The 13,873-nt window shown below is 46.8% G+C and overlaps 1 pseudogene; it reads right to left on the minus strand.

Moving 5' to 3' along the window:
* Positions 1 to 238: 238 nt before the first annotated feature.
* Positions 239 to 1,109, minus strand: LOC148538792 (uncharacterized; annotated as a pseudogene).
* Between the last annotated feature and the right edge of the window lie 12,764 nt (positions 1,110 to 13,873).

Genomic DNA, 13,873 nt, shown 5'->3' on the forward strand with positions numbered 1-13,873 from the left:
AATTCTTTGTCATTTCTTTGTGTTTTTTTTTTGGTGTTTGTTTTTTCTCTTTTTTATATATTTCTTTCTTTATTCATTCATTTTATTTTGTTTCATTTCTTTCTTTATTCATTCCTTTATATTTCATTTCTTTCTTTCTTTCCCCCGAGGTAAAAAAAATTACTTTCGGCCAAATCCCTTCACACCCCCACAATAGTGACGAGTAAAAGTCTGGGTCAACCCCGCAGGGAGCGCATTCCTAGCTGCTGGTGTTAGGCCGGATGTACCGCTTGTAAGCGGACGATTTCCAGCGGCCAAGCGACTGAATGCTGCTAACTGACATGCCCTCCAACGCAGCGCAAGTGGCAGCCCCTATCCTGAAAGAATGAGTGCCGTACGCAGACGTATCCAATTTTAAGGCCATTAAACAACGCTTAAATACAGCTGAAAATTGGAATTTTGTGAGGAGAGAGGCATTAAGCGTGCGCCAGCCAGTGTGAACAGCCATCGGGGCGTAAACTGGCGAACTTAACTGCCAACGAAATGGGGCACGCTGTTGACTGAGGCTGCTCCTTGAGGGTGATCCATCGTCCCCGGCCCAGCTGATCGGTTTTTGAGCGGTGAATTTTGCACAACAGGGAATCTGCCTTAAGGACTACATTCTCCGCTAACATTCCAGAATCCAACGATCCTTTGGATGACGCAACCAGCTCGCAAATTCTAAAGGCCCCGTAAAAAGCCATTGAAAAAGCAACCTGGAACAGGGCTGCCTCGTGTGGATCCGTAGCTACCGTCGGGACTATTTCAACTAGCGAACGCAACAACGAAAGGTCAATGGGCCGCCTCCTATCCTACTTGGGCTTGTCGCAACGAGCCCATCCTTTCATGGATTTAGAAACTAAAAAGGATTTCGTTGGATCTGCTCTGCCATATAATTTTGAAAAATAAGCAATCGCAGCTAGGGCCGTGCTAGTGGACGGCCTGGATCTGCCTCCTTCATAACAGCCCCAGACAAAAGCGCTAAGACATTGCTCTTCTGTCTTACCTGAAGCAACCTCTGACCTGAGGAAGTGCTCCCAATCCCTCCAGGCCGCAAGGTATGCGCGACGCGTAGACGGCGCTAAGGCCATGGTCGCCAGCCCTTCTATGCCGGCTCGACAATCTGCCACACAGAAGGAGGACAAATTAAACCTCGCAAACTCGCCTTCGGAGCTAAGCCCCTAAACCTCAACCACTGGAAACGTGACAATGCATCTGCTATACAGTTGTCAGTCCCCGGGACGTGGCACGCCCTAAAACCAATATTCGCCTCTAAACAACAGAGGACCAAATGCCTGACTAAGCGCAAAGCAGGCTTGAAAGACGACTTTTGGTTATTAATGGCTTGCACAACCCCGAAATTGTCGCACCAGAACACAATGTTCCGATTACTCAATTTGTGGGTCCAGAGCTCAACAGCAACAATTATTGGAAAAAGCTCCAATAGAAGCATATTCGCCGTCAAACCCGAGGCATGCCATGCCTCCGGCCAAGGCTCGGTGCACCAATCGCCATCAAAATAAGCGCCAAAACCGAATGCCCCGGACGCATCTGTGAACAGCTGGAGACACTTGCTATCGATGGGCGGGGAGGGCCAAATCCTAACTCCATTGAACTTGTCCAAGAACGACAACCACAAAGTCAGATCGTCCTTGATTTCCCTAGGCAGTCGCAATTTGTAATGGGGTAAAGATATACCCGAAGTGGCCCTCTCCAGCTTCCTACAAAAAACTCTCCCAATTGGTATGACACGGCATGAAAAATGCAACAACCCTAACAAGGATTGCACTTCTCGTAACGAAACCTTATTTGCCGCTATGCAATGACTAATCTGCTCTCTCAACCGCTGAACCTTGTCCCCAGGTAAGCGACAACAACCGGCCGATGTGTCTATCTGTATGCCCAAGTAGGATAAGCACGTCGCTGGACCTTCTGTTTTCTCATGCGCGATGGGCACCCCAAGGGTATGGAACAATGGTCCTCATTCAGAGCCGCACATTACCAACAGTACGCTCGTTGCGTTCCGATGTTGACTAACCGCGCATGCGCCGGTGTTACACTGCGCATGTGCGTACGGCAGATTGCGAGTTTTTTTTCTCTCGTTCCTAAAATAGCGTACAGGAAGTGACATGCCAAATGTGATTGACAGAACAGGGCGTTTTTGGGTGTTGACGGGGGTGGAGATGAAAAAACGCAGGCGTGGCGAGGCGTTTTCGGGGCGTACATACATTAGCAGATGCGAACGTCAAATGTGTTCGGACCGTCTCATACGTCACTGGAACATCCGCTTTCCCTTCAAAATGCTCGCACAGCTTAGGGTCAGGATTACTCGACCACATTGGCGATGGCCTTCTCCTCCGTCCCGGGACTCAACAATGGTGCTGCGATTAATCGCGGCGGGTCAGTAAAGTAATTAGTGTTGGATTGAAAACCGGCTTGGTATGTGTTTGGAAAGCAGTTTATTGGGATAGCACAAAAGCGTACGCAGGTGGAAATCAGAGCTGCTAATGTCATGATTACACAATCAATTAGCGTACATTTTTGGTGTTTTATTTTGGCCACAATTTGTTGGTTATGGCCTATTGTAACAATAATGTCATCATGTTTTAATTAGCTCCCCTTTTTTTGGTTTACTGTGGAATTTGCATCGCTATGTGATTTTTTAAACGTTCCTTAAAGAGGCCTTTTTTTTTTTTTAAGAGGGTCAGTTTTTGCCTTTAGGGCCAGGATTAAATGGAACCCATTTGTACAATAATGTCACAATACAATGTCAGTTTTTTGTTTTAAATTTATTGTTTAAACACAAACAAATTGGCCTAATATTTTTTTGCCTTTTTTTTGTGGCAAAGATATTTGTTAAAAAAAAAAAAAAAGCCATAACTGCTAACATCAACGTAAATACCAAATGTAAAAACATTTCACAAGAAAGGAGAGGGAAGTTTTGACCAGAAAGGAATATGAGCCAAGCACAGAAGGAGTGTGGGAAAAGTCGCCATTGCTGTCACCGTTTTCTCGCCCGTTTGGCTGGGTGAGGGTGGGCGCCAGACCGGGTCCGGGATGCCATCGGGCTGGCCTGTACAGAGGCAGATGTTGTGGCCTCTGGACTAGGCACAGGGCTAGGCACATTTGGAGGATTGGCTGATGTTGTGCCAGAGGTGGAGGATCCGGATGTTCCGGCAGGAAGGGAGGTCGGCTCCACCATGTGCTGGCGAACGAGCTGCTCCAGGGCATCGGCGATGCGGATGTTGGCCCTGGTATTTTCCGCCAGGGCCTGAGCAATGGTCACGTTGGCCGCAGCATTTTGCTCCAGGGCCTCAGCCACCCGTATCAGACTGGCGTCCATCCTCTGCAGAATCTCCGTATGGCAATCCGATTTAAAATTGAGTTCTGTGAGGAGGCCCACTGCCTGCGAGGGGGCACGCCCTGGACTGGCTTCTGCAGGGTCCTCAGCCGGATGTACTGGTTCCTCCCCTGCAGAGCCAGCAGAAATTCTGCGCCCAAGGCTCCCCTCTGGAGCAGACTCATCCGCCTCTGTCTCTGTTCGGAAAATTGGGAAAAGACTCACATTAGAATCTACATATTGGCACAATAGCATTTCAGAGTTGGTGACATCACAAGACTTACCTTGGCCAACATGAGGAGCCGCAAAGTCTGGCATGTCCGTATCCATGTTGGACACGCCAAACACCTCCACAGCCTGCACACACCCCTGTGCCAGCTCTTCTAAGTCTGTCAACTCCAATGACACAGGGGTGGGACCCCCACCTGTCCCCCTTGCATGCCTAGCCCTGTCGGCAAGTTTTTGCTTGAGACGATATTTGAAGTCTGCCCATCTGTGGAATGAAATTGGAACCATTATCCTTTTTTTTACAATGGGGTTTGTTTATAGGATGGGAAAGTGTTTACTTACCGCCGTTTGACATCCCGGGCTAGACGGACATAATCACCCACCCTATTGACAGCAACGGCGACCTCCTCCCACATTCTCCACTTCTGGCTTTGGCTCATATTCCTGGCTGCCTGGGGCAGGATGTCAACGCACTTCTGGATCAAAACCTCCATCTCCTTGCTTGTGAAATGTGGCTGCCTTTTTTTTTTGGCAGCTTTGGCGGGTTGACTGGGGCCAGCAGTCTCTTCCATGTCATCCTCCACACCTATTTGGGTAAATATGCAGATTTAGCCACTTCTCAACTTGCCCAATATATTTGTTTTAAAATAATCATTGAGCCAAAATGCATGAAGGCCTTACCGCCGGATTTTTGGCCATTGTTTCCCTGGTCTGAAGCCATGTCTCTGCTTCCAGAATGAAATCAACCAGAAATTCAATGTGATTTCGTGACGTATTTATACATGCGTCCTTTGTTTGCGGCTGCATCATTGATTGTGCGTCCCTATGATTCATCCTTAATTTGTGCGGGAAAATAAACACTATTTATGGCTTGGTTTGTGTGGAGTCGAGGTTGGGTTGTTGGATTGTTGGCGGTTAAGTTGTTTGGATTTGGTTGTTTGCGGTTGGAGGATTTGGCAGAGTTGGTTTTTTGTTTGGTTTGGCTACAGTTGTTTTGGTTTTCCGTTCGCATTTTTTTGCTTTTTTCCCCATCCTTTCCTGATTTGGTAAGTTTTGTGCAGTCTAATTTGTGTCCAATTGGTGTCTACTTCTGTTTTTTGCTTAGCTATTTTTTTTTTAACACTAATTTCATCTTTTTTAGTTTGTTTTGGCTTTCGGACCCAAAGACCTTTTTTTTGGAAATTTTATATATTCGAGTTGGGTAAGTCCAGTTATTTTCTTGCATTTGCGAACTAATTAACGCATTTTTGACTGTTGGTGTAGTGACTTGCATTTGCAAACTAATTAACGCATTTTTGACTGTTGGTGTAGTGACTTGCATTTGCGAACTAATTAACGCATTTTTGACTGTTGGTGTAGTGACTTGCATTTGCGAACTAATTAACGCATTTTTCGCGGCTTATTCATCATGTAAACCAGTTTTGCTTTTCCCTTTTCCATTTTTGGGGTCCATTTGAACCCTATTTGACGTACGGTGTGCAATGTCGTTTTCATCGATGGCCAAATGTGTGTTTCGCCTATTTTATGTGTTGGCTTGCAACAATTTGACAAACAAAAAATCACCCTCGAAATTTTTGATGTCTCATTTTTGGCTTTTTTACAGTTTATACGTATCATGACAATACCCCGGCATGTAAGCAGCTATGGATGGTATCCGAAAGCTAAGTTGTTTTATGTTACTTTTGGGGTGGCTCAAAAGCCTTACATTGTAAACTTTGAATTTCAGGTAGATCTGGGGCGAATTGTTCTGGCCCTGCTCCCGGAAGACGACCAACCTCAAACTCGTCCCAGGCGTAGGCATCGTAGGCATGCAAGGCCCCAGATATTTCGAACACGTGTCACCCTTTTTGGAATGCCCGATGATGAGGTTTTAAGACGCTACCGTCTACCTCCCAAAATCATCATAGACACTCTCTCATTAATAGAAAGTGATCTTGAGCGGCAAATTGACAGTCCAACAGCAATACCACCACTGACGCAATTTATGGCGGTGTTACATTTCTGTGCCTCAGGATCGTTTCAAACAACGGTGGGAATAGTGGCGGGCATCTCCCAATCCTCCTTTTCCCGGATCCTGAGGGCAGTGATGGAGGCACTTTTCAAGCACCTCCATCATTTTATTAAAATGCCTTTTTTTATATGGGTGCCCTTAGTGTGGCCAAGGCCAATTTTTACCAAATAGCTGGCTTCCCACACATCATAGGGGTTGTGGATGGTACTCACATACCACTTCAGCCTCCAGCACGGCTGGAGGCAATATTTAGAAACCGTAAACACTATCACTCCCTGAATGTAATGGTGGTATGTGATGCCTCCCTCCAGATCCTGTCCCTGAATGCTAAATTACCCGGAAGTGCTCATGACTCCTTCGTCATCCGGCAATCAGGGATATGGCAGAAATTAACCAACCTACAAGCTGGTGATGCGTGGCTTCTGGGTAAGTGGAGACCTTTAGTACATAACAATGTTAAGCTTGATACACAGTGTTCCTGATGTGGTCTATTTTTGTTCACAGGAGACAGTGGATACCATTGCATGTCCTGGCTGCTCACTCCTTATTTGGCTCCCACACCAGGGCCACAAAGTGCGTATAATTCCGCACTTACAGCCACCAGGCAAGTGGTGGAGCGCTGTATCGGCCTTTTAAAAGGCCGATTCAGATGCCTCCACCGCTCTGGTGGCGAGCTCATGTATGTGCCGGATATGGTGTCTAAAATTGTGGTCCTGTGTGGGATATTTCACAACATTGCCATAAGGAGTGGTGTCCCAATGCAGCCAGAGGATGCCTTACCTGAGGATGGCCCCCCCGAGGTTGGTCGAAGGTCAGTATGTGGGGGGGCCATACGCGATGATGTGGTGGCCAGATTTTTTAGGTAAGTTTGAACAAAACTACAGTGTTTATACCTAATGTGTTTGTGTTTGTTTGCGAACATCTAATTTTGTTTTTTTTTTCTCAACATCTTCTGTTTGTTCACATAATCTTTTGCACTCCAACGCTCACTACTTCCTGCTACCCTTACCAAACCTGGATCTGGTCCTTTTGGGCATATATTCTGGAACCCATATCGCAACGCCATGTTTGTGGAATCATGTTGGCATGGTCCTTCGTCAACCAGTTCTTGATTTTTTGTTTTTATTTAATTATTTCTTGGTATGTGTTGTATTTGAATTTATCACTGTGTTCTTTTTTTGGGAGTGACCACTTTGTTTTCTCTGTTATGTTGTGAATAAATGTTTGGAGAGTGAAATGGTCTTCCTTTTTTGGGACGTTAACAGCAAGTGTAACCAGGTTAACACAAGTTACATTTGACTAAGGGGTAAACCAGTACTGACGCCAGTTGAGCTAAACTGAAATATGTTTTCAGCTTCCCAACCCACACCAAAAGGAAGCCTGGCCCAACCTTGGGATTTGTAAGATTGGCCTAAGCAGCTTGCGCACCAACTAGGAACCTGGAAAATGTAGAAATATGTAATTGACACTACACCCAAAAAGGGAAATGACATTGTTACTGTTATGTGTTTCTTGTGTCTGTTTGACATACAAAGACAAAACACAATCTAACTTTTAAAAAAGGGAAATCCTTGCAGGAACAGTCTACTTATGTCATGCTAAACTATCTTGGTTTTGGATTTTAAAAATGAGCCACAACGTATATTTGTCTTAATAAATTTATTTAGAAAATATAACATAAAGAAAAAAACTACTGGCGAAGGAGGCCAGACAGCCGGTCGAGGGCCACCAGAATGCCGATGACATGTTGGCGCATCTGCCCCACACAATCCGCCACCTCTTGCCGACGCCTCTGTTCCTCTGTGGGTGAGAAAAGTGTGTGGGTTAATACAACAATAGGGAATCCACATTAAAAAAAAAAAAAACAACCAAATCACTCCTAAACACAAAAAAAAAAAAAGGGGGGCTGGCAAAAATACAAGGCCTAGGTACAAATTCCCACAGGTATGATATGTGTATGTTGAAATCACCAGGAAGAGGTAAAGGCAAACCTTCAAAATCACCAAAAGTCAAGCCACAAAAACACGAAGAAAGGCACGACACATGATTACATACAAACAGTTTGTGCTTTAAAAAAAATAAAAAAAAAACATACCGGGAGCCAAAACGGGAGCTCCGGAAATACCTCCATGATCCTCCTCGGAGGATCCGTCATTACCCAAAGAATGGGGAGGAGTTATGATGGACTCCGGGGAGGGGGTAATTGGAAGAGGGGTGGGTGGAGGAGAGGGGGAAGTGGGACGGAGGGGAAGGAGGCAAGATATTTCCGGGAGAGGGTCTGGGAAGGATGGGGAGGAGTGGGGAATAGGGGAAAGATTTGGGGTGGAGTGTTGGCTGGGGGTTGGGGATAGTGGCCGGGAACGCCGTCTGGACGGACGGTGACGGCGGAGTCTTGGCTGTCCCCCTAAAATATGACAAAGAAATTGCGGTTAGTTTATGGACAAATCCGGGCAACAAAACTAAAAAAAAAAAAAAAAAAAAAAAAATAAGCCAAATAGCAGTAGAATGAATAAATCAGAAATAGAGGGAAAACATGCACACGCAGATATGAGTACAAAGAATAAATAGGACAGACAGGAAAACATGCACACGCAGATATGAGTACAAAGAATAAATAGGACAGACAGGAAAACATGCACACGCAGATATGAGTACAAAGAATAAATAGGACAGACAGGAAAACATGCACACGCAGTTTGCCCCACAAACACAAACATTAAAACCACAATACATAACACTTACTTGCCAGGATCTGCATGCGAAAGCATGCCAGCAAGCGGGGCGTTCGCCGTTGCAGGTCGGACCACCTGAGCCGAAGGACCGCAGGCGGGACCGTGCCTCCGCATACGCGGAGCGCTTCTGCCGGTTGGTCATGGGTTGAGGTTGGCTGGTGATCCGGCGATCCATGACCTCCGTAAGCACCAGCAGCTCGCGCCTGGTGAATGCGGAGGCTCTCATGATGGCAATGGGGTTTTTCTTAAAAATCATTTTTGATAAAGTGTGTAAAAATTTTCTGATTGGCTAATGTATTTTGGAAATTAACAGGAGCAATTTTATTGGTTAGTGTATGAGTCATGTGTTCGACAGGGCCAGAAATCTCTGGAGAGTTATGATAGGCTTGATGCAGTGACATGCGTAAGCAAATTTAAATAAAGAAATGAACCCAGGGAAATATGCGGGGATCCACAGCAATAGTACAATTGTTTAATTGTGGTTCACATGTTTTTTGAACAATAAAAGCGAATGTTTCATCCGTACGTATTCTGCGGGTAAACACAAGCACGGACAAGAGTAAAGTTTCTTGCATTGTGTTGAAAAAAACAAACAATTAAGGTAATTGATACATTGATTGGCATGATACGATTGATGGAGGTAGGCAGAATAAAGGAGCAGGTAATCGACATCTGACAAGGCCACTTCCTGTTTATACTTGTGCGTGCGTTCCTTTCAAGCCATTTTGGGGATGTACGCTCGCTATTTCGTACGCTCGTTAGTTAGAGGAGGGGTCGTCAGAGTTTAGGGAGGAATTTTAGATGCGAACGAAAATACGAGCGAGCCATTGAATTTAAATATTTTTGTACGTACGCCTAACGTACGTGCGCCCGCTTGCGAGTGGGTCTGAATGAGGGCCAATGAGTTAACTGAAAAAAGCACATCGCCGCACGTGGTCTGACCCGCTGGTCCCACAACTAAAAAGTCATCCAGGTAATGTGTAATACCTGCATGACCGGAACCCATCTGAATGCACCATTGAAGAAAAGTACTAAACTTCTCGAAGAACGCGCAAGAGACTGCGCAGCCCATAGGCAAACAGCGATCCACGTAATAAGAACCGTCAAACTTAAAACCCAGCAGCCGGAAAGATTCGGGGTGTAATGGCATCAAACGGAAGGCCGACTCGATATCCACAGTAGTGCATCGTCAAAAGATTGGTAACTCACGCTACAAATGTTAGGCTCGATGGCATCGTTAACAGACTGGCCGACAGGGTACGACAAGTGTTGTATGAGCCTGAACTTACCCGTGACCTTTTCGGGGACTACACCCAGTGGCGATACGCACAAATTGGGAATGGGAGGTTCAGAAAAAGGACCGACCATGCGACCCAATCTCAGCTCTGCACCCACTTTTACTCTGACCACGTCGGGGTACATTCTGGCCGAGCGCAGGTTGCGAGAAGCTACAGCTGTAACAGGTGCTACAACCGGGATGCGAAAACCGAATGAAAAACCGTGAAATAAAAACTCTGCGGATGCCCTATCCGGGTAAAAACTTAATCATCTGCTCAACGCAGGCAAACGAATCCGGGACGGAGCTAACTCCAGACTACTTGGCGCTGTCGCCACGAGGGGTGCTTGAAGACCCGACTGTCTTGGTGCAATCTTTGGCGGAGTGGTTTCCGCTGCAGCTAGTACAGGAGTGACGAAAATGACACTTCGCACCCCTGTCGCATTGTCCACTGTTAAAGGCAAAACATTTCCCTTTAATGAAAGGAATGGCCTGCGATTTGCCTGTGACCGGATTCTTACGCTTTGGGGCGCTGTCACCCACAAATTTTCATTGCTGCGTAACGTCGAGCCATACTTCTACGTCCTTGAAACCCAAAGCCATGGTTTTTTTACCGTCCTGCTTCCTACGAAAATCTTCATCGTAGGAACGCCAGGTGGTGCCGCGGGCCTTAACCTGCATGCCACGAATGAGATGAATGTACCTAAGTACATTCATGTGCTCCGCCGGCCTTGTCTCTAGGTAACAAGCACCGAAAACCAGCATGCCAGTCATCCAATTGTCATAAGAACGGTACGCTTCTTCGCCCATTCCCCCCGCGGCTTTAGCTGACGCCAAGCCTTTCCTGCCTAACTCCGTAATTGTAAAGATGTCTACATAGCGACCTTTGTTAATCTTCTCCTTAATACGCTTCCTAACACCTCTAGTGATAGCCGTATTGGAGCAATGTACTAAATCGGCCTCCGAAGCCGCAGAGGCTGCTGGCGCCCTGGCTGGCTTAACCCCTACTCCTGCTTCCTTTCCTTTAAAATGCCGCTCTAGCATGCGCATGAGCTTGTGCGGCCTCCTAGGCGAACCCGAGGTAGAACTAGAATCGCTGGTGCTTGAGCTATCACTGCCAGGTACAATATCATCATAACCCTCCTCACCAACGCCGGCGACCGCGGTCGTAGCTCTTCCATCTTTATCTGTTGCTTGCGTCTGTAGGGTCTGCGGGGTCCCGAGCGAGTTCTCCACTCTGTTCTCCGGATTTTCGGAAGGGGCTGTAAAAGAAAGAGGAGCAGCAGTATCAACAAGCCCAACACCGTGTGTCGTATTAGCAACAGGAACTATCCCTACAGATTGTGGTTGTTCAATCATATTTGAAGACCCGCCCTCTGAAGCAGGGTGTAGGCCGACGAGAGGGGGTTGGTTAGAACTTGGTGGCGTAGTAGACCCCCAACCTGGAGGAGCCCAATAGGGGTAAGGACCCGTCGCAGCAGACCCTTGCGCCAAAGGCTGGTAAAATGTGGGCCAATAAGGAAACATTGAGTGTTGCGGTGCGTCCAAAAAGGAGGCTGGCATGGGTGCATGCATCCATCGGGATGTGACCTGTGAAGTATGTGGAACACCCGCCCCACTAAGGCCAGGGTGGGCCCCAACACCTACTGCTGGCAAAAATGCGGAAGTGTTAGGGACGAAAGCCGGGCGTGCGATTGCGGAAGTTGCAGCTGGCGCGAAGCTAGTATTAGAATAACTGACCTGTGACAGTGCAGGAGCCTGCACCGTGGCCAGACCAGCGAGAGCAGGGAAAATGTTCGCCTGCAGGGGGGGCTGCGGATCAGGAGTAGGGGGCAGCGAGTCATGTGAGCTGCCCCCCTGAGGCCTGAGCTGTGGGGGGGCCTGATAGGGGACAGCTGCCAGACAGTCTCCCTCATCGTCTGTGGAGACTGCCTGGTGTGAGGGGGGGAGGGGGGCCTGCGTGTGGGGGACCTGCGATCAGGCCTGGGTGCCTAACATAGGAGCTGGAGGGGAAGGGCGCAGCCCACTGAACGCTGCGCCGAGAACTGGCGTGACTGAGGCGGGGTCATGTGACCCGCGAGCCGGGAGAGCAGGGGCAGGCTGGCCGGGAGTCAGTGCAGCGCCCGGCAGCACGCGCGGCTGCACGGCTGGCGGGGGAAGAGGGAGCCGGCAGGCCGCTGGTGGCGCCCGGCGCGGGGACAGCGCGGCTATCGAGGAATGGGCAAAGGAGGGTCGTGAGCCAGCGCTGTTCAAAACTGGTATTCGGGAAGGAGGGGGGAGGCGGGCGGGGGGGGACGATGAAGTGGGTGAGAAAGTTCAGACAGGACAGAGGGGGGGGGCGGAACGCCTGGGAAAAGACATGGTGAGGGAATGGATAGAATAAAAGAATTGACAGGGAAGAAAGTTGTGAAAAAGGAAGTGATAGCAGGAAGATTGTAGTGTTGAGTGTCAGGGATGAATAAAGGAATATAAAGAATTAAATTAATGAGAGTCTGAAAAACAAGATGGCCGACAGAGATAGATGCTGAATGCAGTTAACTTTCAATTTGCAAGTCACAAAGAGGAAGTAAACCCTGCTTCCCCTTTTTTAAGTATGTGAACAAAGGCCCTCCCCACCAGAACTTGTGATAGGCTGTTTTAACCAGCCTAAACCTGTCAATCATAAGGCAGATTGACACGAAAAACACCCAATGAGCTTCTCTAACCCCCATATACAGAGTCTTATGTAGCATCAGGCATATGCTGCCTTCAGCTACCTTAATATCTGCTCTCTCAAGTGACAATGTGGTCTCATAGATGCATCTGACTCAGAACACTCAGAATATAGGAAGAGCTTTATATTGCAGAAATTCTTCTAGGAGCATTACTAAAGGTGTATCTAATTGCTTTTAAAGTACAGCTAGCAAAGTTTTTCAAAATCCACACGTACAGTATAAGCCCCTAAAAGATCCATAACCTGAACTTTATGTATGCTACTAATTTTGTCTATTGCTGCATGCAATAAGGAAGACTTAACAAGATGCTTATTTGTCCTCATAAAGTGCCTGAAGTGTACGTAGATCGCCCGCAGCAATGTCTATTGACAGTTTTACATCTTTGACTTTGAGAAATGCCACGACAAACTCTTTCACTTGTGTGCATCCATGCGGCCTATTGTGTAAGATCTGAGACGCCCACTTTCAGAGTCTATACATTCTGTAATACCATTTGTTGTGTCCTATCGGTCACACCATCGAAATCTTGCACCTGCCCTCTGGCAGTTGCAGTTAGTCTGTGCGTGTATGGCCTCCTAAGTGAGCTGCTGTGCATTCTGTGTCTGCAGCTGCTTTCCCTGATACACCCGCGACACTCAGATAACTTAACCATTGTACTGACCATATTTGTGTTCATTTCTAGCCACCTGACAGTCAGCACCCAGGAATACCCATTACATTTTCAATACATTTCTCCCTGTGAGTGCCTAAAATAATAACTGCATGTCTGCACAAAGAAAATCGGGACAGATACATGGGGTGACTAATGTCGGGTACACAGTAGACGATGTCTAGTGTGTATGACATGGCAGCAACGGGACCAGGTAGGAGTGCCAGCATCGGAAAGTGCATTCACACTTGCCGATGCCGGCAGTGCCGGAAAGACGATGGGGACCATATTGCATTGGAAGCATGGTCCCTGCTAACGATATCGCCCATCAGACATGCATGCAGGTCCAAAGGAGGATGGAGCTGATGATGTGCGGGCGCTTGCATTGTCAGCAACATAGCGGGTACACACTGGCCGATGTGGACAATATGCTGGCCCGATCCGCCGGATCGGGTGACATATTGTCAAGTGTTTACCCAGCTTTAAACTCATAATAGAAAAAAAAATTGCTCCCATACATTTGACAGTATCAGTGCATACAACTCTGAAAATAATTATTACAAAGTATTTTTTTTCCTGAACTAGTAGTTTAAATATTTTGGGACATTAAGGTTGTAGTATGTGAACCTTAATGTGGACAGCACCTTGAAAGACTTGTTTTTTTTACCTATATTTGCCTATTTTCAAGTATAGAGTTTTCAGAAAATAGTAAATTATTAATCTAATATGCTAATAATGTAAATCACGATCGGCCCTGGAAAACGTGGCAATAATATAAAATGTGTTTGAACAGTATATATAAAAAAGTTTTTTCCTGATGAAGCAGATGTATCACAATATTGGCTTGGTCATTGCTTAATGAAAGTGAAAAATAGCAGTTGGAATGAATTGGTTACTTATTTTAC

Source organism: Taudactylus pleione, unplaced genomic scaffold, assembly GCF_031769625.1.
Source record: "Taudactylus pleione unplaced genomic scaffold, aTauple2 ptg000036l, whole genome shotgun sequence".
Taxonomy (NCBI): Eukaryota; Metazoa; Chordata; class Amphibia; order Anura; family Myobatrachidae; genus Taudactylus; species Taudactylus pleione.